General features: G+C 39.6%; 1 protein-coding gene across 6 annotated transcripts in view; it reads left to right on the top strand.

Annotated features, from left to right (window-relative positions):
• Nucleotides 1-27,918, top strand: part of LOC146361032 (beta-1,3-galactosyltransferase 1-like) — a 173,327-nt gene that overhangs the window by 73,954 nt on the left and 71,455 nt on the right. For all 6 annotated transcript variants that reach the window (XM_084922520.1, XM_084922518.1, XM_084922519.1 and 3 more), the window contains exon 2: nucleotides 2,812-2,867. The gene's annotated coding sequence lies outside the window, so the exon portion shown is untranslated. The remainder of the gene's footprint in view (nucleotides 1-2,811; nucleotides 2,868-27,918) is intronic.

The following is a 27,918-nucleotide window of genomic DNA, read 5'->3' as shown; positions in this document are numbered from 1 at the left end:
GGGTGACTGACTCAACGCGACGGCTGAGACAACCCACTCAGCTTTGAGGGCAGGAAGTTCTTCCCAATTACTTCTACTGCTTCCTGCCTGTTAGCAGTGGTAGTGACAGGCCTCCATCCTGACTTTGACGTGGCACTTCCTTGGATGTTGCGCTAAACAACAGTGGCACGTTTAAGCTTGATAAGCTGTTGTTAGAATTTATTTAATATTACTTTCTAGTATCAGCTGATGTTTGCTGGAGCCACAGCTGTAAAAGGTGCTGGTCATGGTATCGGTTTGGATATGTGGTGAGAGGGAAACATGAAACCAGGATGTCATGGTCCTGGGTCGTGCGACCCAGTGTTTTGAGTTTTAGTCTATTTTAATGTTTATTGTTTGTTTAGGTTCATTATGTTATTCTAGCTCATTTGTAATTATATTACCCTTGTGTTAAGTCTCCCTTGCCCTTCATGTGTTTATGTCTGTGTGTCTTATGTTGCCAAGTTCATGTTGTCGTTTCTGTCATCTTCCCCTGTACTTAGTCTCCCTGGTTCGTGCGTCTACCTGTCATGAGTCATGTCTGCGTGGTTATGTTTAGTTCATGTCATGTCTAATCTCCATGTTTCCTGTTTTACTTTGAAAGTCTGTCTTCAATGTCAGTGTATTTAGTTTCACTTCTCCTGTCCTGTCCTTAGGTTCATGTGTGTCAGCTGTGATCCCATGTGTGGCCACTTCCCCTGATCATCCCTCATGTGTATTTAGTCTCTGTGTTTCATGCAGTCTGTGTCACGTCGTCTGTGTTCCCACCTCCATGTTTTCACGGTCAGTCTTTGCAGTTATCACCATAGTCTCTGAGTCTTCTTAGTTTGTCACAGTACTCGTTTTCCCAGTTTAGTTATAGTCTAGTTTAGTTGCGCTATCCCTGCTGTGTTTGTACACTTTGTCTTCAGCCATAATAAAGGCTCGCTTTCTGTTAAGTTCACTCCCGTCTACTCACTTGTGTACGCACCTGGGTCCATCACACACACCACCACATGGCCTGTCTCCGCAGACCGTGACACAGGAGATGTCCTTACTGAATCATCAGAGCTGAACAGGTGATGGAGAAACAAGTTTACATTTTAGGTGACATGAAATCAAAATCAAATCAAATCACTTTTATTGTCGCATCACATGTGCAGGTACACAAAAAAAAACCCCAAAAAACATGTGCAGGTACACTGGTACATGCAAGTGAAATTCTTGTGTGCAAGCTCCACAAGCAACAGACGTGTGCAAAAATACAATAACATAAGAACAAGTAAAATATAAGAATGGGTAAATCTGAGAATTATATGAATAATATATGTACAATATAAGAGTGTATGCGCATTACTGAATGTGTATACTAAATATGTATATCTACGTGTGTGTGTGTGTGTGTATCTATCTATCTATCTATCTATATTTTTTTTAATTAAATGGAATAAACAATAAAATAAAATATACAGAGGTTGGCAGATGGAAATGTGTAAAACAAGTGGCATTTATATACAGTATGGAGTGCATAGTGTTGAAGTTCTGGTAAGTGAAGGTGAGGTGTCTATGAAGTGTTCAGTGTGTAGTTCTGTAGTGAAAAATGGAAATATCTCAGAGACCACCAGAGAGCTGAAATCATGAGTTGATAATTAACTAAAACTGAACCGGAAGGGATTTTAATTTGATTTGAAGTTTGATTTTGGCATGCTGTTTTAATAACAACAAATAAATACATTTGAGGACATCACCTTATGTTCCTGGGCTGCTTCATGGGGAAATGTTGACAATTCTATGGATGTAAATATTGACACGATAAAAGATGGACATAGAAATTCATCCATTAGCTTGTTAAGTCCCAAAAGCACATGCTGTGTTTTCCTGGAAATCCCACAATGTGTTTGGTAGAATATTGCCATCAACGCATTTTACAGCTGTCAGTCCTGCACTGAGTCATGAGTATACAACATACATGGTTTATTTTCACCATGTAGTACCTGCCTACTAAAATGGGAGTGATGAATGTGGTGAAGGAGTGATTTCAGACACAAACTTAGTTGTCTTTTTACCACAACAGGAGGACATCCAAGCAGGTCATACTGATGTCCTGTGACTGAAATATTTCCTTTTCACATAATTTTTAAATTAGGCTACTTGGTGCTGCACACCGGGTAAAAGAAAACATGAAAGTGTTGCAAAATTTGCCATGTGCAGGCTCAGCATGTGCCACTGAGGCTTATTAATCAATTGAAAACCTTAATTTGATACGAGAGAATTCCATTTGACCTTTTCCGGGCGTGAGTGGGTCTTGAATGATAAGTTCTCATGAAAGAGCATATGCCGATAAATCCCTCCACCTTCTCCTCCTGTTTGTTGCCACAGTTAGGGGAGATAGTGGCGGTGGCTGCAGCATACTGATCAGGCATTGGCTGATTACACTTAAAACTCACGTCAAGATCTATTTGAGTTCAGCTGAGACTTTATGCAGTTTACATGAAGGAAAGCGTTTGTGTGTGCACAGTTTAGAGAAGTGCAAGCTGATTCTTTGTTTTATTTTCTGACAGAATGGGTTCAGCTTTTAAGTAAATTAAAATTCATTTATTCAAGTTAAAGAGATTCTTTTTAGAGATTCCTGGTGATGTTTCAGCCTCAATAAAACACATTATTTAAAATGTTAAGACTTAAGTCTGAAAGCCACTCATACTCCATGCGATCTAATCTGCCATTGTCCTCTCCTGTATACTTTATTTCTTCAAGTCTCATTACATCGTCTGACCTGCCTCTTTCTCTCTCTTTTTTGTTTTTTCATTTTAACAGGGATGTTATGAAGAGACGGGGCCCAAATTACATTGGATGAGAGCCAGCTGTGGCAGGTACCGTGTGCTACACTGACCTCAGCTTCCTGTCCATTTGTCAAATTGCTGCTCACTCATGGGTGTAGCCTGTTTCTGGTTTTAAAAGGGTTTTCATAATAGGCAGACACAGTGGTAGTGTATTTCAGAGCTTTTTGCTGGAAGAAAGCCAAAGGGGGTTGAGAATTGAAGTCTTGAATAAAACCTATTGTTGCTTCTGAGGTTCACCGGGCCAATCTTGTTGTTTGATGAAGCAGAGGCTTTATCACCCCTGCATGCATTTAAGTCTCTTGTGTTCTCTTTGTCTTCAAAGAGAATGACTAAATTAATAATTGAAGAGAAAACACGGTGTGTGGTGCCTCCCAGTATATCAATTTCTTTCTCAAGACATTCTTGTCTCCCGGTACTGTGGGGCCAGAAATATTAACGCACTGCATATTATAGTGATGCATATATGGATAAAAGTACAAAATGTCAAAATGTTACAAAACAAGTAAAAATGTATTTTGTTACTATTTGTAGGTAGAAGTTTACATTACTTTCTACTCATCAAGTGCATGAATTACACAGTGATTTTGGGCTTTTTCTTTGATTTCTTTGAACTGTTCTTTTTCATTGGTCAAATAGCATACATCTTTAATGAATTAAAAAAAATAATTTGGTGCACAAGTTTGAATTTATTTAGGATTTTCTCTAATACATGCAGGGTAAAAAGACTTCAAACAGCTCAGATATATGCTACACCCTTCTACAATGTCCTTTAACTTGACAAGGCCAAGGCTTCTTAACTTCTCATAAGTGATTATAACTGTCTACATCTGGTAGCTTCTCTCTGTCAAATAAAAAAAATCCAAACATTTGTTTGACAACACTTATTGGATTGACAAATACTCAGTACAATGTATCAATGTATGCACAGGGGCGACCGTGGCTCAGGGGGTTGGGAAGCGTATCTGTAACCGGAAGGTCGCCGGTTCGATCCCCGGGCTCTCTGTCCTGGTCGTTGTGTCCTTGGGCAAGACACTTTACCCTACCGCCTACTGGTGTTGGCCAGAGGGGCCGATGGCGCGATATGGCAGCCTCGCTTCTGTCAGTCTGCCCCAGGGCAGCTGTGGCTACAACCATAGCTTGCCTCCACCAGTGTGTGAATGTGAGAGTGAATGAATAGTGGCATTGTAAAGCGCTTTGGGTGCCTTGAAAAGCGCTATATAAATCCAATCCATTATTATTATTACAATGTGAAATCCCAAGCAACTCAGCGAAGGTCTGAAAAGGAGACCTTCCCTACTTGCGAAGGTCTCTTGGAACCATTTCTTAAAAAAAAAAAACCCTGCAGATAATCAGTTCAAACAACTGCATGTAAGGACAAATTTTTGGATGTGATGTGTAACCACTTTGCAAAGGTCTGGAAGAAGACCCAAATTGTCTTCCTCAGATGAGAGGAAATTGGTGTGGATCTTCAGGAATAGAACAGGAACCACCACTGAAAGTGAGGCTTTTAAACCTAAAACTACTGTACCACTGTCAAACGTGGTGGTAGTAACATCATGCATTGGGGCTGTTTTGCTACCTGTGCTACTGATACATTGCACAAGGTGGATGAACACTGAAGACGGAAGACTACCTCCAAATTTTTCAACTGCACCTCAAATCAAAAGCTAGATAGTTGCATGAACCAACAGGGCAGTGATTCTAAAGCACACAACAAAACTAGTTTTGGAATGGATAAAACATGCCAACATTAAGCTTCTGGAGTGACCTTCCCAAATCCCCAAACTCAACCTTGTTGAAAATTTGTGGTCTATGCTTAAAAACCAGGTCTATGCCAAAGAAATCAGCCAACTCAAACCTTCTTCTTTTTTCAGTTTCTCACTTTGCGGATTGTTATAGTGTTTCTCATTTTCATTTACCAACCCTTTACTTTGAATACTTTCCTGTACTTCCATACTTTTCTTATCTTCTTTCCTCTGTTCAGAGGATGCAGCAAACACTTTCTTGGCAGTTTCTCTCAGTACTACAGGTTTACTTCCCTAGCTATCTGGTAATTCTTTCCCACCACCCACAGGTACGAACCTCCCTGAACTCTGTGCCACATTCTTCTCTTTTCAACTTCCACCATTTAATAGTAGCACAATTTTCACCGGCACCCTGTTGGCCAACAGGACCGGAGGTGGTCGTTGTAAATCCAGGCCCAGAAATCACATTCTTTATGATCTGCATGACTGATGTAGCTGAGATTTTGCACCAGCTGCCCTTCCTGATGCAATCCTCCCCATTTTACTGGGTCTGGGACTGGCACTAGGACTACAGTGGTTTGTGGGCCAAAACAGGGCTAGGTTAAACCTGCCACTTTAAATGACCTCTACCAATGCTGCCAAGAAGAGTCGTTAAATATCCAGGCAGAATTATGCCAGATTCTTTTGGATAGCTACTACACGTGCAAAACTCCAACTAGTAAGGGACCTGTATGCATAGTTTTTAATCTGTGTGGATTTGAGAAATCCAAAAATAATTTGAACTTTTCCACCCAAACTATGTAGAAACATCCCAAAGAGTCACCACAACAGCCTCTAACTTTAAAAAAATGCTAAATAAAATCATGGATAGAAATCAGCCAAAGGTATAAAGGGTGATATTTACCTGTTTTATTCATGTTGTGTCGCACAAATCTTTGGCTGTATAAATATTTTGCCATTGTCACATCCAAAATCCAAAATCCAAAAGTCCATTGAAGTCATTGAATCTACAGTAATATAGTTCTAGCAAATTATAATAATGGATTTATTTGCCCTTCTTTAAACACATCCCAGACTCATACAGGCATCCCTCCAAGAGAGGGGCCTGCTATCAAAGCTAAATTTCGAGGAGCAGGTTTAAATCCTGAAAAGTAATTTGATTTGATGAGATCTCAGCCATCCTAGGTGATAACACTATCCTAAACCCATTTTTTTTGGAGAAGGCCAAAATAGATGTTTTTTTTGTTTTGTTTTGTTTTGTTTTTAGAAAAAATATTAATATTTATTGATTGGTTTCAGAATTATTCTCCTCTAAATTCAATTCAATTCAATTCAATTCAATTTTATTTATATAGCGCCAAATCACAACAAAAGTCGCCTCAAATGCACAGTAAATTTAGTAAATTTAGGGAAATCACAAAATTTCCCCATGAAAGGTAGTAAGGTGGAGTATATCGGAAAAACACATCTAAGCCCACAGTTTGTAACTGTAAATTTTAACTGTACTGTATTCACATTTACAATACTACTACTGCAGTAATAATGCGTGAATGTCATAGAATATCATGGCACATCTGAACATCAGGTTTGTTCTATACCTTTATTTTGCAATTTGTCTGGTGACAATACAAAGGTCTGGATCAAGGCTCTTGCTTTGAGTTCTTACTACTGGGCTGTGCACTGCTGATGTGATACACACAATGGGGAGTGAAAAGTGAAAGAATGAGGAAAGTCTTGTAATAAGAAAAGCAGAATGCTTCTGAGTGCACTGAAGTGATGGGAAATATATGTTCCCATCTGTTAAGTACTCAACAGATGTAAGTAGTAGTGCTAAATTAATGGAGGCAGTTGAGTTAGAAACATCTTAAAGAGGTGATACTTCCTCCGATGTTCATTTTGTTATTAGCCATCTTAACCATCACACTTTGTCTAATAATTTTCATTAAGTTTAAATGGTTATGGTATAATTAGTCATAACATAAGGACTTTAGTAAGTGATGTAATTACTTTTAATGTGGCCTCCTTGAAAAATCAGTGTGCAGCCCTCTTGCCATCACTGTTTCTGCCTTGTGTCTTTTTAAAAGAAAAATAGGTTTGAGATTGAAAGCTTCTTCAGAGAGAGTGAGTGCAGTAACAAAAAGAAAAGACTGGGAGGAAATATAGATGCTAGTATATAAATGGTGTCACTTTAGAGACAATGTGAGGTTTATCTGAAGTTCACTTTCCTACAGTTTGGAGCTATGTGAAATGGGGAGCTTTTACCCATCTTCAGCCATAATTGTGATGAACTAGTCCATACTGTTACTCACACTGGGTGAAATCAAGGCTACCTTTGACCAAATAAAATAACTGTTGTCAAATATACAGCTAGAATTATTCCAGATGCTTGTTGATGGAAACCAAAACTGTCTGATTGAAGTGTAAAATACTAAGGAACATTTAGCCAAATATTAGTGGGAGTATATATATATACTTTTGAATCTGTATGTATAGTTTTGACTTTGTATGAATGAAATTAAATCCAAAATAAAATCAAACTTGTGCACCTAATATTTGCTTTTCAAAATCATTAAAGATGTATGGTGTGCAATCATTTGACCCTACAACAATTCAAAAAAATATTAAAATCCCAAACTTACCGTGTCATTGGATGAGTGTCTGAAAACCTCAACTATAAGCCAAGGAATGAACCAGTTTGTGCCTACACATAATAGACAGCTTAGCATAGAAGCTATTTAAATGGCATCTTTAGGCAATTTGTTAGTAGCACCTTGTGGCAAAAAATCAAAACAAATTTGTTGGTATTCATTTAAACACAGAAGACATAAAATAGTATTTTTGCACCAACAGGGTGATTCCCAAAGAGCTATTAGCCAAAGACTTGGCTTATCTCAGCATGGTGTGCAGTGTGTCATTAAAAAATCAGAGGGAACTAGTCAAATGGAGGACAAAGGAAAAAGATGCAGACCTAAATTATTTACAGCAAATAAACAAGTATCTGAAAAATAAAATGTAGTGATACCAAACACACTGTCTATACAGTAAAAGAGTAGCTGGATAAGAACATACACTATTGGAGACAGAGAGCAGAAGAAAAGTAAACCAAGATCCAAAGAAGAACTTTAGAAAATCCTTAAAGACGCCTGAAGAATTATTCCTGAAGGCTCCCTAAAGAAGTTGTAATGAACCTTACCTAAGAAATTTCAGGTACTGAAGAATAAAGGGTCATACCACATAGGGACTTTTATAGAGCTAATAGGCGTGAGCTTATTATACTTTTATAATCTTTTTTTTCTTCTGTACTGTATTTTTTTGTTTGCACATTTCAAGAAATTGACGCACCCATTTCCCATTTTCTTGAGAAAATATAAATGGGATGACTCGGGACTTTTGCACAGAAGTCCTGTGCATGTAAGCATTCATTGTAGTCTTTAACTGAGATGAGTGAGCTGATGGTGTAAAATCCAAATAATTAAAAAATCTGAATAATAGGTCATAGCCTGCGACAGATTGGTAAACCTTCCAGGGTGTTACCCTTCCTCTGGCCCAATGTTAGCTGGGATAGGCTCCAGAGGATGGATGCATAGATGGATGGATAAATGGTCTTCCCAAGTCCAGTTAGTTTCTGGTTATCAAGACCCAAAAGAGGGCCTGTCTGAAACTAATTAGGTCAGTATGAGTCCTGCTGTTGTTGGTGTCTCAGCTTTGATCATGTGAAATCTCAAAACCATTGTGAATGGTGAAGTGGGTACATTATCATAACTTGACTGAGAGGTTTTCACAACCTTCACAGACTTTACTGTCTACATATAAAACATAATTATAGCAAAGCAGAGGTCTTCACATTTCCAGTCATTTCTGAGGAAGCAAGACCCTGATCTCGATCCAAAACCCAAGAGATCACAGGCCAGGCAAAAAGTATATTTGTGTGACAATTTTGGATGGATTACCAATACTGAAGTCTAAAAATGTTACTTCATGTATGAAAAAACTTTGCAGGCTGCAGGTTTTTAACATGTCAGAAATATTCTGATTCTGACATGTTAAAAACCTGCAACCTGCAAAGTCCACTGTGTATTTTTAGACTTCAGCACTGGTAATGCATCCAAAATTGTAACACAAATATACTTTTTGACTGCCCTGTAAAGGATTTAGTGAAATTATTTGAATAAACCTTTTCCAGTTAAAAAAGAAAGCTACATTTTTGCTGGCGACTAGCACCCATGTACTTCCTTTTTCTATCTCAGCAACAGTACAGCCCTTCTTTTAATTAACAGTCAGTCTGACGAGACTGCGTACTGTAAAACAGAACAGACAGGTTGCTGACATAGGATTCAAGTGATTGCTTCAGTTTTTCAAGTCCACTGGGGCTTTTATATCAAAGGCAGCAGTTACTCAACTCTTGCAATTTCAATTTTTAACTAAATTCAACTTCATTTCAATAAAAATGGGCACAAATTAAAATATTAGATCAAATAAAACCAGTGTGTTTCATGGCCGTCTTCCCGGCTTTCTTCAGAGTTATTGATACAATAGTTCAATAAAAGCCAGATTTTAGAAAGCTGCTGTGCTGACTTCTAGAACTATAGAGCTAAGAATGAAAGGTCTATAGAGCCTTCAAAATGTGGAAAATCATTTTAACTACTCACTTCATCTGGGACTCAAGAGACCTAGTGGAATTTGTACTCAGCTCAGGTACTGTAGGGTTGACCACAGGTTTTTGCATCAGCTATGCTGGGTTTGGTCTGACAGTGCTGAGATCACCCCGGGTCTCATTTTTGATAATTTGCATTGGTTCGGAGTAGTTTAAATGAAGTCTAACATTTTATTTTATTTATTTTATTTTCTTTAGCTGTGACAGTTTTGCTGTGCAGTGATGTTACCAATGATGGTGAGACAGACACATATTTTTGTGTGCTTCGATTTTCTTTCTTTCTTTTTTTCGTTACAGCTTACAAAAGACAAAAAAAAATTTTCATAATATGTTTAGACTTTTTTAAATGTGCGTACATTTGGAAATGCCATGGCACTACAACAGAGCACTGTCAGGTCGCCAAAGAAGCACATGAAATGAAAAAAAAAGTTATGATTGATGGATGGAATTCAAAATAAACGTACTCTTTTACCATGGATCCTTTCCCATAATGCAATTCAGCAGCACATTAAATATACAGCCACTTCTTTTAAAGAACCCCCTCCCCTTAGTCTGTAATGCAGCCTAAAAAACTCCCTACATATTTCTAACTGACATAAATCTAATACCAGCTGAGTTTAAAAAGGTCCTCCGCAGCCAAAGGAGACATTATACAGCTGTTTTCACAGGCTCAGTAGGCTCATGCCAAAGTGAATTTCAGGATGTGAGATTTCACTATTAACCCCTGCCACAGTAGCTACAAATTCCACAACGCGCTTGTGGCCAGTGGATAACATTTGGCAAAATTTTGTTTAAATAAGACATCGCTATCAGCCGTCATCCTGTATGTTTTTCTTCACACTATGCTACTGTCTGCAATATCCTGCAGAGACTTTAAACAGTTAGCATACATATGCCAGATGCTCCATGGAAGTTAAAGTTCAAATCCCCTGCATATGTGCACTTCCCTTAGCGCCGCAGGCAGGGACTGTGTGAAAAGGTCAACTCTCACACTGAGTAAAAGAAAGAAATGGCCGGCTTTCATTTCCCCTCACCCTTCTGTTTTTAGACGTTGATGCAATTCAATGGCTGCTGCTTACTCCTACTCATCTAATCACCACCAAATTAATAAATTAGTCGTATTTCTAACCAGCCTATATTTTACAATTTTCATCCTTGAAGATTATTTTTACGTTACGGCACGTTTAATTGTAGCAGTTTTTCAGCTGGACACATTTTGTTTCTTGCTGCATTATGATATTCCAAGCTCTAATTACACTGAAATGTCATTTTCTAAACCCATCAGTGAGGACAGCTCCAAGAAGAAACTCTACTCAGTAATAGTAACCTAATTGAAATACAGGAGATTAGAGAAACACATCTGGCTGTGGTGGATGTTGGATATTTTTTTTTTCCAGTGCCTTGTTTTTATGGCTACAAGGGAAAAAAATGGCCTTCAAAGCTGCTCTAATCTCATACTTCAGAGGGCTGGAGAGAGTTTTTTTGGGCAGCAGACTGTATATCAGGAATGTAAAATCTGAATGCACGGGCTCGTTGTGAAATATTTAGTGAAAGGGACTGAATGTGATGATGGGCCATGGGGTGGAAGAGACTATATCTGAGAGGGCTCTTTGAGCTTCTTCCCTTTTTTGCAGATTAGGACTGTGGGAGTTACAGTGGATTTGGTATGAATCTGAACAGCAAAATTAAGTAAAATTAAGTCTACTTTAGAGCACTAGTCCATAACTCTCTTATCTAAACTGAATTTGTTTAGATAAGAAAGCTCTTGGGATCTATATCTCATACACATTAGCAGTGTTAGCGAAGCAGTTCTCTGTAAACGATTCAAAGACTAGAGAATGTATGTAGTTGATGTGTTAATGAAGGTCACATGCACAAAGTGTTAATAAGGGTTTAATCTCTTATTTAGGTTTGTACCGATCTCCTAAATAGTATTTCTAATTTAATCATAATGTTCGATATCAAGTTATCATGAATTTCAGTAATAAATGGATTCATTGCTCATCCAGTCCAAGTGCTACACTACCACCTCAGTGACAGGTTAATTGAACAGTACATGCCGAAGATCCAGCTGCTCCAGGCACTATTTGCATAGCTTCATCATAATTTATCAAAGACACCTCAGCAGGCGCTTTATCACATCTCAAGACCAATTTCTCCATCCTTTTCGCTATGAATACATTAAGTCCCCAGCTCATACATCTTTCCAAGCTGTCCTTATGCAGAGCAGTCGTCCCCTGAATTAAGTGTGAACGCAGGGCACAGTTTGTCACGCACAGTATCATGTCAGCCAACCACACTGAAATATCAGCCTGCACCTGGCCAATGGCAGTGAATTATTTAACTGTGCAGTGAGATCGGTATGCTTAATAAAGTCGTGAAGCAGCGCATGGCATTATCAAGTGCAGAGGTTGCTAGTCATTAGATGATTTTCACAATCAGTCGTCAATCAGTTAAATTATTGTTGGTCATTAGGAATGTAAACTTGAACTCGCTGCCCTTAGAAGAAAATCTATTTTCAGCTTAGTGGCAGGTGGAGGGCTGATGAGTAAGAAAGGGTGTGTGTGCATGTGTGTGTGTGTATGTCGCGCCATGGTGCCTAGTAATTAAATACCTAGATTTTAAATTTCAGTGATCAAATCCATTTAGCAGAGAAATGGAAGAAAACTGGGTGTGTTGAAATTCTACCCCTATGTAAATAAATTATGGATACAATATAATAGTAGTAGCCACTCACACCGTGCACATTCTTTTTCAAGACACACAAGCCCCAAGCACTTCTTTGACAGGGTGACATTAAATCACAATTAGTATCACACTAGTCAAAATTACTAGACAACAACACAGTTAGGGGACACTGTGCTGTTATTTACTATCGGAAAGAGTTTTTGAAGCAAGGTTAAGAAAAGAGGTGACAATCAGTGACTAGCAGTATAGCTTCGGCTGAAAGGCAGCACTACAAATGTTTGCTTTGAGAGTGCTGATAGAGATGTATGGAGAAGGTCAGGAAAGGTTGCACTGTGTCTTTGTGGATCTGGAGAAAGCATGAGCGGGTACCAAGAGAAGAACGTTTCTAGTGTATGAGGAAGTTAGGAGTGGCAGAGAAGTATGTGAGGGTGGTACAGGATATGTATGAGGATGGGGAAATCATGTTGAGGTGTGTAATCAGAGCGAGAGATGGATTCAAGGTGAAGGTGAGATCACATCAGGGATCAGCTCTGAGCCCATTCTCGTGCACAGTGGTGTTGGTTGACAGACGACGTCAGCCAGGATTATCGGTGGACTGTGATGTTCACAGATGACACTGTGATCTGTAATGAGCAAATGGAGGAGAGCCTGGAGAGGTGGAGGTATGCTATGGAGAGAAGAGCAATGAAAATCAGTAGAAGGAAGACAGAATACATGTGTATGAATAAGAGGAAGACAGTTGGAAAGTGAAGATTCAAGGTGTAGCGATAGCGACAATGAAAAGAGAGGTGAAGAAGAGAATGCGGTGAAGTTGGAGTGGGTGAAGACAAGTATCAGGGGTAATTTGTGACAGAAAGATAAATAGTACAGTGAAAGGGAAGGTTAACAATATGGTAATGAGACCTGCTGTGATGTGTGGGTTGGAAACGGTGGGTTGGAAACAAAAAGACAAGAGCTAGCACCGCTGAAGATGCTAAAATTTCTGTTTGCCAGTGGCCAGGATGGACAAGACTAGATATAAGTGCATGAGAGAGACAGCTAAAGAGCTAAGCTAAGCAGTAACTAAAGGATGCTGAATATGTATCTACTAGGCAGGAGAAAAAGAGGAAGACCACAGATAAGGTTCATGGAGGGATAGAGTTAGATGTAGGCAAATGATCTGGTGTGGTAAGCTCTAAAGCAGCAGCTGAAAGAAAAAGAAAAGTAAGAAGAAGAAGTGTATCAGCAGGTGTGGGTGCTTGTTTCCTAGTTAGATTACTATGTAGCAAACACTATAAAATGATGAGTGAGTGAATGAATGGACTGTTTAAACACAACCACAGATAGACAGAGGCAATGCATACAGCAGGCCTGGCCAAAGTAGAGGGGAAGTCCCATGTGACATAGAGTGTACAGACTGTAATTAATGAATTGAATGTCAGTGTGAATAGTAAATTGTCCAATTACAGATTGGATTTTATAGCACATAGCAGATTTTTGTGGTTGCATCAAAATGAGTTGTACTTAAACGGCTTGCTGTCCACCTATCTATGTGTAACACACATAGATAGGTGGACTTTGCAACAATAAAACCATTAAGTTTTTATTGAAAGGTTGACTTGCCTACTGACGTGTGTTGTTTGGCACTATTCTGTTCCAAGAGGTCTAGTTGTGATTGTGGCGTGGGAACCACAATAAAGCCTCTTAAAGTGTCTTCAGATCAATGAAGTGAGTCTTTTATAAGCTTTCTAAACATCACAGTGGGAAAGGGCAATCTCAGAAGATTATACTTGTCAGATTAAATGAAAGTGTAGTGGGGTTTCAAATGGAGAGCAGCAAGAGGCTCCTGATTGGAACAATAACGCCTCATGGCTGTGAGAAAACAAGCCAGAGGTGCGTGAATTCATCTGACGGTTTAAAATTGGCCATGTGTGAGACTGTGTGTGTGTGTCTGTGTGTGTGTGGAGGGGGGTGGGGGTGTTCAGGTAAGTCCTGTGTAGGAAACAGTGAATTATTCAAGACCCTCTTGTTTGTTTTTGCTGACACGTGAATCACAGCGGCCTCATTGCACTACCTTACCTGCTCCTGGTCTCTCAGCTGACATGTAAAATTTCAAATCATATGTGTGACCTGTCAGGTGAGAGTCATGGAGTCGAAGTAATACAAGATGGGATGGTAAAGTCATCATAAAGTAAAAAAAATAATAACAATAATTTGTCTGATTTCCCCTTTAAAGTTGTGTTCTTGTGCAACACTTTTAGATCATTCCCTGAAAACCCTGATCTGACCAGCATGTGGAACTAAAATGTGACTTTTGTGACTCTTGCATATGCGTTTCTGGGAGTTCCTTTCTTTATGTGCAGAATATAGAGAGGACTGTATTTAAATCAAGTATGCAAAGTGATTATATGTAATTTATCGCTATTTGTGCCAATATGTAATGCTTTATTTATTTATTTATCGAATGCTTTATAATTTTGTTTTATTATTTGGACTTGATACACAGCAAATCCAGCATGTCCAAATTAACACTGTCGGATTTGATTTCAACACTATTAAAGTGTCTATATGGGTCCACACCAGAGAGTGTTAATTTAACTCTTTTTGGAGAGTTGGTACGTTAACTCTGATTTAGTGTTAAACACCAAATCTGTCTGGAGTTGATAATTTAACACTTGGTGTTAAGAGTTTATATATTAACTCTCAAAGAGTATTTTAGTTTAACTATGTAAGAGTTATCTTCTAATTAATTCTAAAAAGCAGGAATTTTCCTGTTCTGAACTTCTAGAAATTTCTTTTGGAAATAAACATTTACTAAAAAGACGCAATGGTTTTTGAAAAACATTTATTCTGAACTGTGCACCACAATTTCAAAACATTTTCTGAAAGATGTAACAGTGTACATGTCTGTGAAGGTTCTCAGTCATCCAGGTCATCGTAGTCAAAGGAGCTTGCAAAGAAAAGCGTCTGGACTTCTTTAAGTTTACTTGAAGACGTTTCACCTCTCATCCGAGAAGCTTCTTCAGTTCTAAGGTCAAATGGTGGAGAGTCCCAGATATAAACCTAGTGGGAGTATCCCCCCACAGAGGGACAAAAGGACCCCCCGATGATCTTCTAATCGCCTGAGCCAAGGTGTGAAACTGGGTGTGGGTCCCAATCAGCCAGAGTTTCGGGTGTGTTCATTGTGAAACCTGGCCCCACCTTATCATGCGAATTCCTGAGGTCAGATGGCCCAGGATGTGAGTGGGCGTTAAGGCGTCTGGGAAGGGATCTCAAAACTGGATTATAGATGGCAGAGAGTTGGTGTCGTATCTATAATCATCTATACCATCTATAATCCAGTTTTGAGATCCCTTCCCAGACGCCTTAACGCCCACTCACATCCTGGGCCATCTGACCTCAGGAATTCGCATGATAAGGTGGGGCCAGGTTTCACAATGAACACACCCGAAACTCTGGCTGATTGGGACCCACACCCAGTTTCACACCTTGGCTCAGGCGATTAGAAGATCATCAGGGGGTCCTTTTGTCCCTCTGTGGGGGGATACTCCCACTAGGTTTATATCTGGGACTCTCCACCATTTGACCTTAGAACTGAAGAAGCTTCTCGGATGAGAGGTGAAACGTCTTCAAGTAAACTTAAAGAAGTCCAGACGCTTTTCTTTGCAAGCTCCTTTGACTAACAGTGTACATGTTCTCACTTTCATTAGAATGTTGTTTATCAAAAGGTCTGACATAGGTGAGCTGGCAAATGCAAATAACAGCATTCTCATCACTTATTTCTTCAATACAATATGCATGTCCTTCATTCATCACTTTGTGGAACTTCAACGCACTTCTGCTCTCCCCCATATTCCATCTTCACAAGCATATCCTATGTGGAGATTGAATAAAAATTAGTTGACACTAATTAATGGCACAAATAATCCAGTAATCAATTGCACCACAGTAAAAAAAAAAAAAAAAAAAGGAATCCCCTTTGAGCCATTACTTGTGTAAAGTATTTTCCCAAAAGACAAGGACACAGGCAACAGGTAATACTGAACTAAATGTAAAACCTCAACCTTTTTCATTTTTACCTAAACCGTGTGCACAAAACTCTGGAGGGATCTAAATGCTAACGTAGAACCCAGTCAGGACATCTGCTACTGCTGTTTGCTCGGTTTTTTATGGGAGATCGTTTTAAGGCTTCAAGTAGCACCATTATACCAACATTTCACATTCTAGACACTGTTTTAGGTGTATTTGACCAAAAGTTTGACTGAAAATTCACATGCAAGCTTTTTTTCAAGGCTGTGGTATTTGCCCGCAAACAATACCTTTCAGCTAGCTAAAACAGAATATTATGCTATCAGCGAGCAACATGGCTAATGCCTTTCACACAGCTTTGTCTCAACTCCAAAGAGCCACAGAAGTAAAAGCTAATAATAATAATTGAAACAATCTTTGAAAACATGACTTACCAAGCATGGCAAACAACTCAAATATGTAGAGCAAAATGTTCTGAAACGGCTTCACTTCAGCTTCGATTGGAGCCTATGGTGCTGGGGGCGGAGTCTGTGAATTTACTCTATTGGTGTCATAGCCCCTGTAGGAGTTCAGAGTTAAGAGGTCAAGAGTTAATGTTTCCATTGTAACACCTCCAGATTTGACATAGAAACACTCATTTTTAACACTCGATTTTAACTACTATCATTTTACACCTCAGAGTTACATTAAAAGAATGTGACTCTACTTAGAGTAAAATTAACTCTACTTTTGCAAGAAGACTACTAACACCAAAACATTTAACACTTTTGAATTTGCTGTGTATGATGGCAGTTATTGCTTGGAGGAGCTATTGCAGAGATTCAAGAGAGTGTGCTACAATCCACTCATGCTGACATTTTTGGAGTGTCAGATGAAGATGTGATAAAAAACGTACAGATTACCAAGCCACCTAATTCTAAATTTGCTCAACGAACTTAGAGATGACCTTGAACCTCCAACCAAAAGAAGTCATACTAGCAGCAACAAAAATTTTGCTGCTCTTCAGTTTATGGTATTGGCTCTTAGGCTGTGTACTGGGGTTCAAAGTGAAAAGGCTGAATGACAGAGGAATGAAGATATTGACTTCGGACCTGATCTTAAAAATAATTGGGTCTTGAATGAATGTCAATTAATAGCGGCCCAGTTATTTTTGAACTGGTTTGATAGGTTGTTTGTTTTTTTGTTCAGAGGAATGCATTCACAATCCATTCAATCCTTAAAAAAATGTTCTTAATAACATTTCAATTAAACATTTCTAAATTAAACAAACTGGTACCATTTCAGGACTATGAACAGCACACATGGTTTTCACCATCTAGTGAGCTTTAATCTAACGCATGAGTGTTAGCCCTACACAAATTCAGCATGCACTTTGATAATACACACACAGATGAACACACACACACACACACACACACACACACACACACACACACACACACACACACACACACACACACAATCTGCTAATTCAGTTTTTTCTTAAACAGTCAGTTAACACCACCAGTAGTGAAGTATAAGTATAATCTTTTGCAAATCAGGCATTTCTGGCTTGTTTTATCCTTTGAGGTGATGTAAGTTGTCTTAATACAAGAATGCTATGGAACACAATGTAACAACATTGTTGCACGGCTTATAGTCCTGCATTAGAGCCTGTCAGTTACTAACGCCTGTTTCCATTATAGCAACTCTGTGTGCCAGACAGTTTGGTCAGACAGTATGTATGACCATGTATGACCTGTATTTATATGCTTTTCTGATTACAATTAACAAGCTGCACCTATTCAGTTAGTAAATTACCCGCAGCTGAATATCATCTCTAACTTTGCGACCTTGCTCTAAATTGCGCAGCTCTTGGCAGATTGGGCCCTTATATTGAAATGAAGTGGCTGCACCTGCGTTTAGAAAAAAAGCTCAACTTCATAAATTAACCATGAAACTAACCACATTACTATCAGCGCTATTTCAGGATTGTGCTCACATGCTATTTTGCCCTGTATAATAAATCTGGCCTTGTGTGGGCAGTCAGTTCACCATTAAACTTTTTCATTTAAATCAATGAATGTATTTCATTGTAGCCACTTTGTAATATTTTATTCCCACTATTTGAACATGTTTAAGCACTAATTTGCTTTTTTGTGCACTTTTTTATTATCACATACTATGAATTAGGCCCCAAATGCAGACTCCAAGGCAGACTGAGTTAACATAAGGAAATAGTAGGTCAAAGCACTGAAAGTACAACAATTTAACATGTTTAGATGAAGCTCACAAACATAACAAAATATTTCATAGTAAAAGAAAAAGTAGGACACATTTTCTTAACAGCATAATGAAATAAAAACTGGCCCCATCGTAAATCTTTTTATTCTAATTCTGTCAGATCTACCTGTTTAGGTGCTTATGGATTACAAAAATCTTATCAGCCAATCGGCAGACGGCAGCAATTCAGTGCATTTAGGCATGGTAAAGATGACATCCTGAAGTGCAAACTGAGCGAAATGTGGATGAAAGGGAATTGAAGTGATTGACATTTGACTGGCTGGTCTGAGTATTACTGTAGTATGGATGAGGCATGTTTGGATGGGCTGATGAATTTTGATTTCTCCTGCAACATTCAGATTGTATGGTCAGAATTTGGCATAAACACCAAGAAAGGATTGCTCTGTCCTCCCTTGTATTAATGCCTCAGGCTGCTGCTGGTGGTACAATGGTTTAAATTTCAGTAGCACAGCCCGAGTAATGCAATGACCATGTTCATCAAACTATGACTGCAGTGTACTGAAAGTGTGTTGTGATGGCTGTTTAAGAAGTTAAAATCAACTCAAACTGGTTTCTCAAACAAACATCTCAATCTAGTAGAGCACCTTTGGGATTTGGTGGAGTAGGAGATGTGCAGCTGACAAGTCTGGAGCGGCTGTGTGATGCTAGCATGTCAATATGGACTAAAATCTCAAGAAAGTTTCTAATATCTTGTTGAATCTGTGTCAGTTCTGAATGCAAAAAGCGCTACAGCCTAGTACTAATAGGGTGTGCCTAAAAGTGAGCTTAAATAAACCTGAAAACTTCCGCTTGGAGGATAAAAGCCCTGCCAGCAGTATTAGAGATTCCTTCTAATTATTGCCTTTATTATATTTCATGATATAGGCCACTTGTGGATTATTGCTCTGTTCATCTTTTTTTTTTTTTATAAAATGTAGGAAACCAAGCTAACACTAGCCCTGATTCATGGGTCCAGTGGGACTCAGGGAGTAAAGCAGTGAGTGTGAAAATCACAGCTGAGACAAAGCTGTGGCCTCCAAGCTCGAAAATAATAGCCTGTGTGGGTGTTGAAATTGAAATGATATTACAAACTATTTTTACTGGCCACCTACACAGATGCTGCACCAATCAAATTACAGCACTGACATTGTTGGACTGTGTCATAAATTTATGTCAGCTGGGGGGAAACTAATATGTGGCTCGTGTCAGTGCGGAAAAATAAATAATACAGTTCTTCATTTCAGTAAGCGCTCTTTAGACACCTTAGATCCAGCACAGAGCACAAGACTGAAGGATACATTTTTTTTGTTCCACATTCCTATTAATTATCGTATGCTACTTGTATATAAAGAAGAAGATTGTATTTTCCTTTCTCTGGCTGCAGTTGTGTGCATACTGACGTGGCTTTGCTTTCCTTCAGGCTGCTTTGAACACTTTGTTGATCTACACTTATCTCACTCTGAGCCGGTTAAACAGATCTAAAGCAGGCCTTAGAAATATCAATGAGATCGATCTATGAGTCTGCACTTACCCCACCTCTGTGATGGCGGTGTGTACCTCAGCTTCCAGGCTCTATAACTCCAGCGTTTAACCTTTTACCACAAAGCCATGGCTATGTCTAAAGGCTGGATGCACCTTACGATTTCCCCTGGCAGTCCAACTATGGTCACCTCTAGTTTGCAGGGTTAATATCTGTAAGAGGAGAAGAAATTGTACCAGCAGTGCCGGCTGAACCTGGCTTAGTGCTATGAAGAGCAGTTCATTTTATGTGGATCATTTTGGTTTTTCAACATGTGATAATGCACGCCTTCAGTGCCAGTCAGAGAATTTCTTGACAAATTACAGTTTCATCTTAAGTGAAGGTCGCAAGCTGTTTTTCTTTTTAAATCAGTTGACTGACACCCCACCCCCGAGTTTTGTTTCAGTTTGCTGCTAATTTAAAGTTTTTGTCCGACACGTCCTTGTGAGCAGACCGTAAACAGTCAGTCACAAGGCCGAGCTGCTTTAACTGCTTCTGCTTTGCCAGAGCGTTGCAGTTCTGCTCTCACTTTAGCAGGCACAAAAGCAGGTGTTTGTTTTTACCCTCGTCCACAGAGGCTTAAAGGTGTCACAATGCTTCTTTTTCTGCTCCGCCTCCCTCCCACACACCTCTTTAACAAATTGTTTTAACTTTCTGACAACTCGTCAAGCACGCCCAATTCATATAGTTCACTGGGTAAGTGGAGGTGATAAAGAGGTCCTATTAATTAAACCTTTCAAGGAAAAGTCCCAGAAACAAAGTGCTGCTCTCCTAATATTTGAATAATTATTGCAGTATTCTTTAAAAAAAATCAAAAACTTATAGTAAACAGTATTGCTGCTGGTAAAAGTTTTAGCTAGCAAGCTTAGCATCAATTTTAGCTAAAATTCTGCTAAAGTTAGGATCGAAGAAATGAATCACTCTTCTTCTACTATGATAAAAAAAAAAACACTGACTTATTTGCAACAAGGTTTTTATAATGACAAACCTGGAAAAGTCATAGAAAGCCCTAACTATAGAGACTGTGAGTGCTAAAGCAGCTAATTACTAGCAGCATTAAATTTACTGGTATTCTGAGTCTGTGTCTGTGTGTAAGAGAGACACTTACTGTAGTGGGAAATGTGATAAAGGACAGTTTGCTGTGAACTGGCAGGTGTTCAGATGTTCATGTAACTGTATAATATAGTAACAAAACTCCCTTGTTGGTGCCAGTCGATGGTGAGTGGGATGGTCTTATTGACAGGCATCCAACTGGTGGGTGTCCTTCCAGTTTTCTCTGAAGCTACAGCTTTTTGAAGTTGATGAAGTTTCTTATAGTACTTAATTTTTGCAGTTATATAAAAAAAGATCTCAAAAGATCTCAGCTAGCAGTAACATTAAAAAGTGGCTACTAGCCTAGAGTTTTAAATCGGTTGTAAAGAGTCATTTATGTTTGGTAAGTCTAGCATAAATGCTGATTTTTAGTCCAAGAAACAATGGTTTCTATAGCACTTTGGTTTTTTTTTTTTTTTTTATGACTGTTTCATTCATTGGTTTAAAATATTTTAAAGGCTTTGTCTGTAAGCCTGTTGAAGACTTTAAAAAAAGCCTGTGAGTGGTTTACTAGAGGAGAACCTGGTGTTTGAGGTTGACTGTTGATGGCAAGGTATCAAGATGAAAGCACTTGAAAATGAAAATGTTTTCCAAAGAGACCAAGAGGCGCTGCTACCTTCCTTGTATAGCCAATGCATTTTTCACTCTTCACTCCTTTTCTATGGTAAATCTCTTTTGCTCACCCTGCTTTTGACCATTTACCCCCTGCCTCTCTCTTACACTTGCTACACTTTCCATTTCCTGGAGGTGTTTTACACACACACACGCACGCACATACCATTCTTTGAACAGAGATGTTTGATGTTAGAAATGAGCTGCCGAGCGCGGGCAGCGATGCTTTCTCCTTACCCAAATCCTTAAGTCTTTTGTGTATTCAATGAGCGATTGCATACACTTAACCATGCATGACTTTGATAAAGCTAAACTCTGTGTAGACAAATAGGCCCTCCCTCCGTGCGCTGACAGCACACTTCATAAGGGGGCTTTTATGTGCTATGTTGCCATTCCTCCAGTGTGGAGGAATGGACTTTGGCACAATAGTGTCTTGATGCCGCATAACATTAAGGCGAGGTTCAAAAGGCAGACCTTTCGATGCCCATATATCACGTCTACCTTTATGAACTTGGTCATTTTTCATTTTTTCTGCCTTTATTGTGAGATGAATTGAATGAGAGGAAGTAAATGGAAGCAGCAGAATAGGGCACTAAAAAGTTCTGTGAAATTTAGTTAAAATAAGAAAAGGAAAAAGTACAAGTATACTCTAGATTGAGTGTGTTCATCTTCTTGTCCACACTTTTCCTACTGTGTCCATCTGTTAGTTTCAGTTTCACTGAAGTGTCTCGGCAAACATGTTGACATACACTTTTACATTTCGGAAAACAATTTTGTTTTGCTGCTTCCACTGAAGTGAAAAAGACAACTTGAACTTTCAAAGTTGTGCCCAAAACTATTTCTCTGGACGTAAGCACTCTGCCACACATGCTTACTCTCTACTCCAATCCGTGGGAGTGCAGGCTTTGTAGCCGTCTCTGGTGGTTCAAAGTGGGTTGCATAGCATACTAAGTACTTTGTGTCGGTGGTATGTTATGTAAAGTAATTCTAGGTCTAATTTCAGTTTAAAGGGGAACTGCTGTGGCACAGTGGTGGGCTGCAGTAGACTGCGTGCTCACTTTCAGTTGAAGTGACACTTTTCTTGGACTAATTTAAATTCAATCAGCAAATAGAAAAAGGAAAAAGGAAACTTGCTGCAGACTACACTGAAAATTCAAATGATCCATTTCAGTGCAAAAAGTCAAATAGTAGTTAAATTGAAACAGTCTGTTAGATTTTGTACTTTTACAAATAACTATCTTTATAAAGGGATAATACAAATGATGTAGTATGACATTTCTCCAATTAAAAGATGAAAATGTAAATACCAGTTTGACAGAATACGACTGTCTCCCCCTGCCTTGGACTGCAGTCACGCATTGAGACATGCTTTGGGCCTGTTTTCTGCTAAGTGCACACTGTATTGTAGGGCCAAGGACAGGGCTATGTACCATAACTTCTTGCATGAGAACTTTTCTTCCCTCAGCTAGAACACTTAAGATGGGTCGTGGATGGAAACAAGGGAATGGCTAAATTTTCCTGGAGTGGCATACCCAGTCTCCAGACCTCAATTCTCCTGTGGAGGGAATTGAAGCTTCGAGTTGCCAAGTGGCAGCTAAGAAACCTCAGGGATTTACAGAGTTTATGAAAGAAGAGTGGACCAAAATCCCTCCTGAGGTGTGTGCAAACCTGGTGACAAACTAGAACAAATGTCTTCCCGCTTGTGCTTGCCAACAATGGTTTCTCCACAAAGAACTAAGTCACGTTTTCCTTGTGTATCAAATACTTATTTCAGTTGATGACATGCAAATCAAAATGTTTTACTTTCATGTAATATTTTGTCCAGATTGTGTCTCTCTTTATTTCATTGAAATTACCAGAAAAATGAGAGACTATTCTGAATGAAATGCAAGATATTTGAGTTGATTAGCTAAATTATATAATTCTGGTTGTTGAAGCTTAGCTGAGATAACAGGCTGATTAGTGAGTAGCAGTATGGTTTCATGTTGAGAAAGAGCACTACAGATGCAATGTTTGTGTTGAGAGTGTTGACACAGAAATATAGAGGAGTCTGAAGGAGTCAGAATGTGGCTTTGTGGATGCAGCATGTGATTGGGTACAAAGTGTGGATCTGTGGTACGTCCGGAGTGGTAGAGAAGTACGTGAGGGTGGTTCAGGACATGTATGAAGACAGTGATGAGATGTGTGGTAGGAGTGACAGATGGATCCAAGGTGGCAGTGGGATTACATCAGCGATTAGCTCAGAGCCCCTTCTTGTATACAGTGGTGATGGAAAGTTTAACCGATGAGGTCAGAAAGGAGTATATGTGGACTGTGATGTTCACAGATGACCTTGTGGTCTGTAGTGAGAGCAGGGAGCTTATGGAGCAGAGCTTACAGGGGTGGAGGTACGCACTGGCGAGAAGAGGAATGAAAGTCAGTGAGAGGGAGAGAGGTGTAATGTGAAGGTACATACATTTAAATGTCTGGGGTCAACCATACAGAGCAACACACAGTGTAAATAAGAGCTGAAGAAGAGAGCACAGCCAGGGTGGTGTGGGTGAAGATGAGAGTCAGGGGTGACACAGCAAGAGTTAAAGAGAAGATGTAGAAAACGGTAGTGAGACCTACTCTTATTTCCTCTTTCTCTACTGTCTGACTAATTTAGATGTAAACAGATAGAGATGAGACTTCAAAGATAGATGACTTTATCATCTAAACATGCACTGTATGATCTTCTGGTCAGTTATTACTGACTAATTTGCATTTCTCCTTGATCAGGTCTCAGAAACAAGCTCCAATTCAACTTTGTGAATGTGAACATCATTGGTGCATTCTGCTACTTAAACAAAGCAGTACAAAAGAGTACTTTGTTTAAGTAGCAATGATTTAATACAGAGCTACAGACTAGATGATGCAGAGATTATATTTATGATCTCGTTACAGATGCCCAGTAACATTATACCAATAGAAATAAAGGGTCGTTGAAGCATTTAAAATTTGGTATCTGGAAAAATGCAAACAGCACAACATTGATGACTTGGGTCTATCACAACTTTGCATCAGTGGAGCGATCACATAAACGATTCCAACACTTTCAGTCTCATACAGGGATGGAGTTAATTTAATATGCACTTGATTTGCGCATCCTTTTTACAGGCTGATTGTGGATATAGCGGCTTTTCCGCTGCTGTTTTTGGAAGCGGTTTTATTCCAAGTAAAATTAAGTCACACAGCATCGTTTTCTGTTAATCTGTAGCTGTGATGTCTTTATTATTATGGTTTATTCATCTGACCATTGTCAAAAGACACAAATGTAATGTCCAAAAGTACAATATGGGGTGTAGTGTGTTATTACTGTTATACCCACATCACTGAATGAAAATAATATTAGATAAGGTAATGTAATTATACATAATATGTATTAGGCTAAATACTTACGATTTATAAACAGAAGTGGACTCTGTGGAGTTGTATTTTAGAGAAGCGTTTATTTCTGCGTGTGAGTGGCCACAGAAGACATGAGTTCAAGGACTCAGCAAGGGCTCAAGCCCCTGGAGCTCCCTCTTCCCCACCCACTCAGCCACCCACAGAGACAATGATGGCTCCTCCTCCCACCTTCTCACTCCCACCTACCTCCTTTTCCTGTCCTCCATTTTGACACTGAGCAATGAGGCCCACACTGACCTTGCAGCCACTTGCAAATATACACCTGAAATATGCTGCTGAGCTCACCGCTACAGGAAAAGAAACATCTGCAGCTGTGCAGCTGACGGACCAGCACTGGCACAAACACGTCCTGGCAGACACATTCAGTTATGCACACACACACACTCACACACACACACACGTTTTCATATCATAGTGAGGACATCTAATTGACATAATGCTTTCCCTAGCCACTTACCCTAACCCTAACTATCAGAAATTAATGCCTAACCATAAGCTAATTGTAACCCTGGCAATAAAACCACATTTTGAGCCTCAAAAATGCCTTCAAACTCATGGGCATGGGCATTTGGTCCCCACAAGTATAGTGGCATGCCAAGTTTCTGTCCTCACAAAGATGTCTAAACATGTACACACACACACTTACAAAGAGTGCATTTGCAGTGGGAAGCTGTTTCTAGGTGCCCCGTCTTCCCACGGGGCCTTCCTATCATCATAAGGGCCAGCAGTCAACATAACCTGTAGGCAGCTCTGCCATTTATTTTTCCTCTTCTCTTCTTCTCCACCTACTACACCTTTGGCATAATAAGTACTTGCAGCAGTGACATCATGGCACTGTGTGACCCTCTCAGTCATCAGCGCTTATAACCCCGACCCATTTCCTAGGCATGACCAATTTATAACCTGCCCGCCTCACTGCTGCCTCCCAGCTGTCTGTGATGCCGCACTGCCGCTCGCACCAGTGTTTGTTTATGAACCCCTGGTTTTCCAGTGAAGGGCATTATGAGAGGAATTACACAGCCAAACAGCTTGGCTCGGACCCCAATCTCATTCCTCACAGCTTGTCCGGGAGGATAGCGGCAGACTCAAACAGGGAGCAAGAGATTATTAAGGTGCTGGACTGTTTGATCACTCTGTAAAGTTAGCATATATGCTCTCACCAGGAAGAGAAGTTTTGTCATTCAAGGGGCACCTGAAAATGCGCAGTGCAGTCGGGGCTCCCTTGCGAAAGTGGCTGCAATTGAAGTGGAAATGACAAAAGGGACTCTGGAGCCCAAGCTGCCAGGAAGGACTGAGAGCCCAGAGAGAAATAAGAAGAGCCACTCTGTAGAGGAGGAGGAGGGATGGTGATGCAGAGTTTTTCTCACCTTGGGGTACTCATTCACCTTGCCTGAGCAGCATGTGGTAGGCATAATAGGCATAGGCATAACAGAATATTTATGTTGTAATCTTAGTTGTTTATACCGATTATGTCCATATTTAAACCAATGAATGAAACAGACCAAGGCACATTTAGCTTTATGTTTTTATATTTAAAGAATCCATCCATCCATCTGCTTCCGCTTATCCTTTTCAGGGTCGCGGGGGGTGCTGGAGCCGTTCCCAGCTGTCATAGTGCGAGATGCGGGGTACACCCTGGACAGGTCGCCAGTCTGTCGCAGGGCTAACACACAAGGACAGACAACCATTCACACTCACATTCACTCGCACATTCACACCTAGTGGCAATTTGGATTATCCAATTAACCTATCCCGACAAGCTAAAGAATCCTTAGAAAATAACCTTAACTAAAAGGCTGCTTGGTACTCTTAGAGTTTATATAACCTTAGTCTTTTCAAACATGTTTCAGAACCCAGAGGCTGAGTGAAAAGTACATGGTGCTCAAGGCTGGAGAAAAATTTTGTGAACTTTGTGAAAAGTTGACATTTTAGAAGAACACTGTTTTCACCTGACAGGGTACACAAAGGAGAGTGGCCTTGTACATGCTGGCAGATTTTCCTTTAGGAGCGTTTCCAGTTTAGCAGCTTTTGCACATGCATACATGCACACACACACACACACACATGCACACACTATTATAATTTGAAAAACAATACAACACTCAGCACCACGGTGCTAATGTTGGTAATTTATGCATATTTGAAGTGAGATTTGCTACAATCGTCAACCTCCAAGACCTTTTTTACATATTTATATTATTTCAAAGGATGTGCGTGGCTAACTATTAGGGCAGCGAAAACAACAAAATCCCCACATTTGTTTTGGGCTGCATCCAAAAGCAGCAGCTGGGCCGATTCTGGTGATAGTGAAACAACAAGCAGCCTCAAAACTTTTTCGGTGTTGTCGTACAAACTTTTGTGTTATGTTGAATACTCTGCCATTCAGCCCCGATATAAATATAAACCAGGAGAAAGAGTGATGTTGTATGCACATTCAGAGATTAGAGAGATCAGAGAGACTGACTTGTTAAAGGTGGTATATGTGGGTGGCTTGCGGTGTGTGCTGGCATGATTACTTGCAGCAGGTGGGTGTGTGGAGTACAGTAACAGTACATAGTCAATTTGAGGACATGTCCAACACTTTTCAATTCTTCTTGCTGTAATACAGTCATTCTTCTAACCTATTGCTAAAGGATGCTTCATGTGGGTTTATGAGCTTTGTGTTTCCTGTGGAACGTTGCCATGGGACCCTCCGCTGACAGCAAGCTCAAGGACAAACCTCAGTATTAAAGCACAGAGGAGAGTGCTGTAGTTTCACTGTATCTCTGTCTCTCTTCTTTTCCTCTCCCTTTTCTTCTCCCTCTTTTTTTGGTTTTTTTTTTGGTTTCATATTGCTCAGAGTTCAATTCATGATATTAAAGGAATGACTCACCAGGTCTGGCTTTGCCAGGAAATAAAGACAAGCCTCATATTTTTTCCTGAGGGTGATCAATGCATGCGTGTTTGACCTTCAGCTTCCAAGTGCCCACCTCCATATTATATCATGCAGTCCATAATGCCTCTATCCACTTGTTAAGTAATGATGTAGAAACCCTTTTTATCGTCCAAGGGTGTAACGTATTGGCTTGAGGC

Source organism: Perissodus microlepis, chromosome 23, assembly GCF_051167445.1.
Source record: "Perissodus microlepis isolate ML-2025 ecotype Zambia chromosome 23, ASM5116744v1, whole genome shotgun sequence".
Lineage (NCBI taxonomy): Eukaryota > Metazoa > Chordata > Actinopteri > Cichliformes > Cichlidae > Perissodus > Perissodus microlepis.
This window is presented reverse-complemented; position numbering and strand designations above follow the sequence as displayed.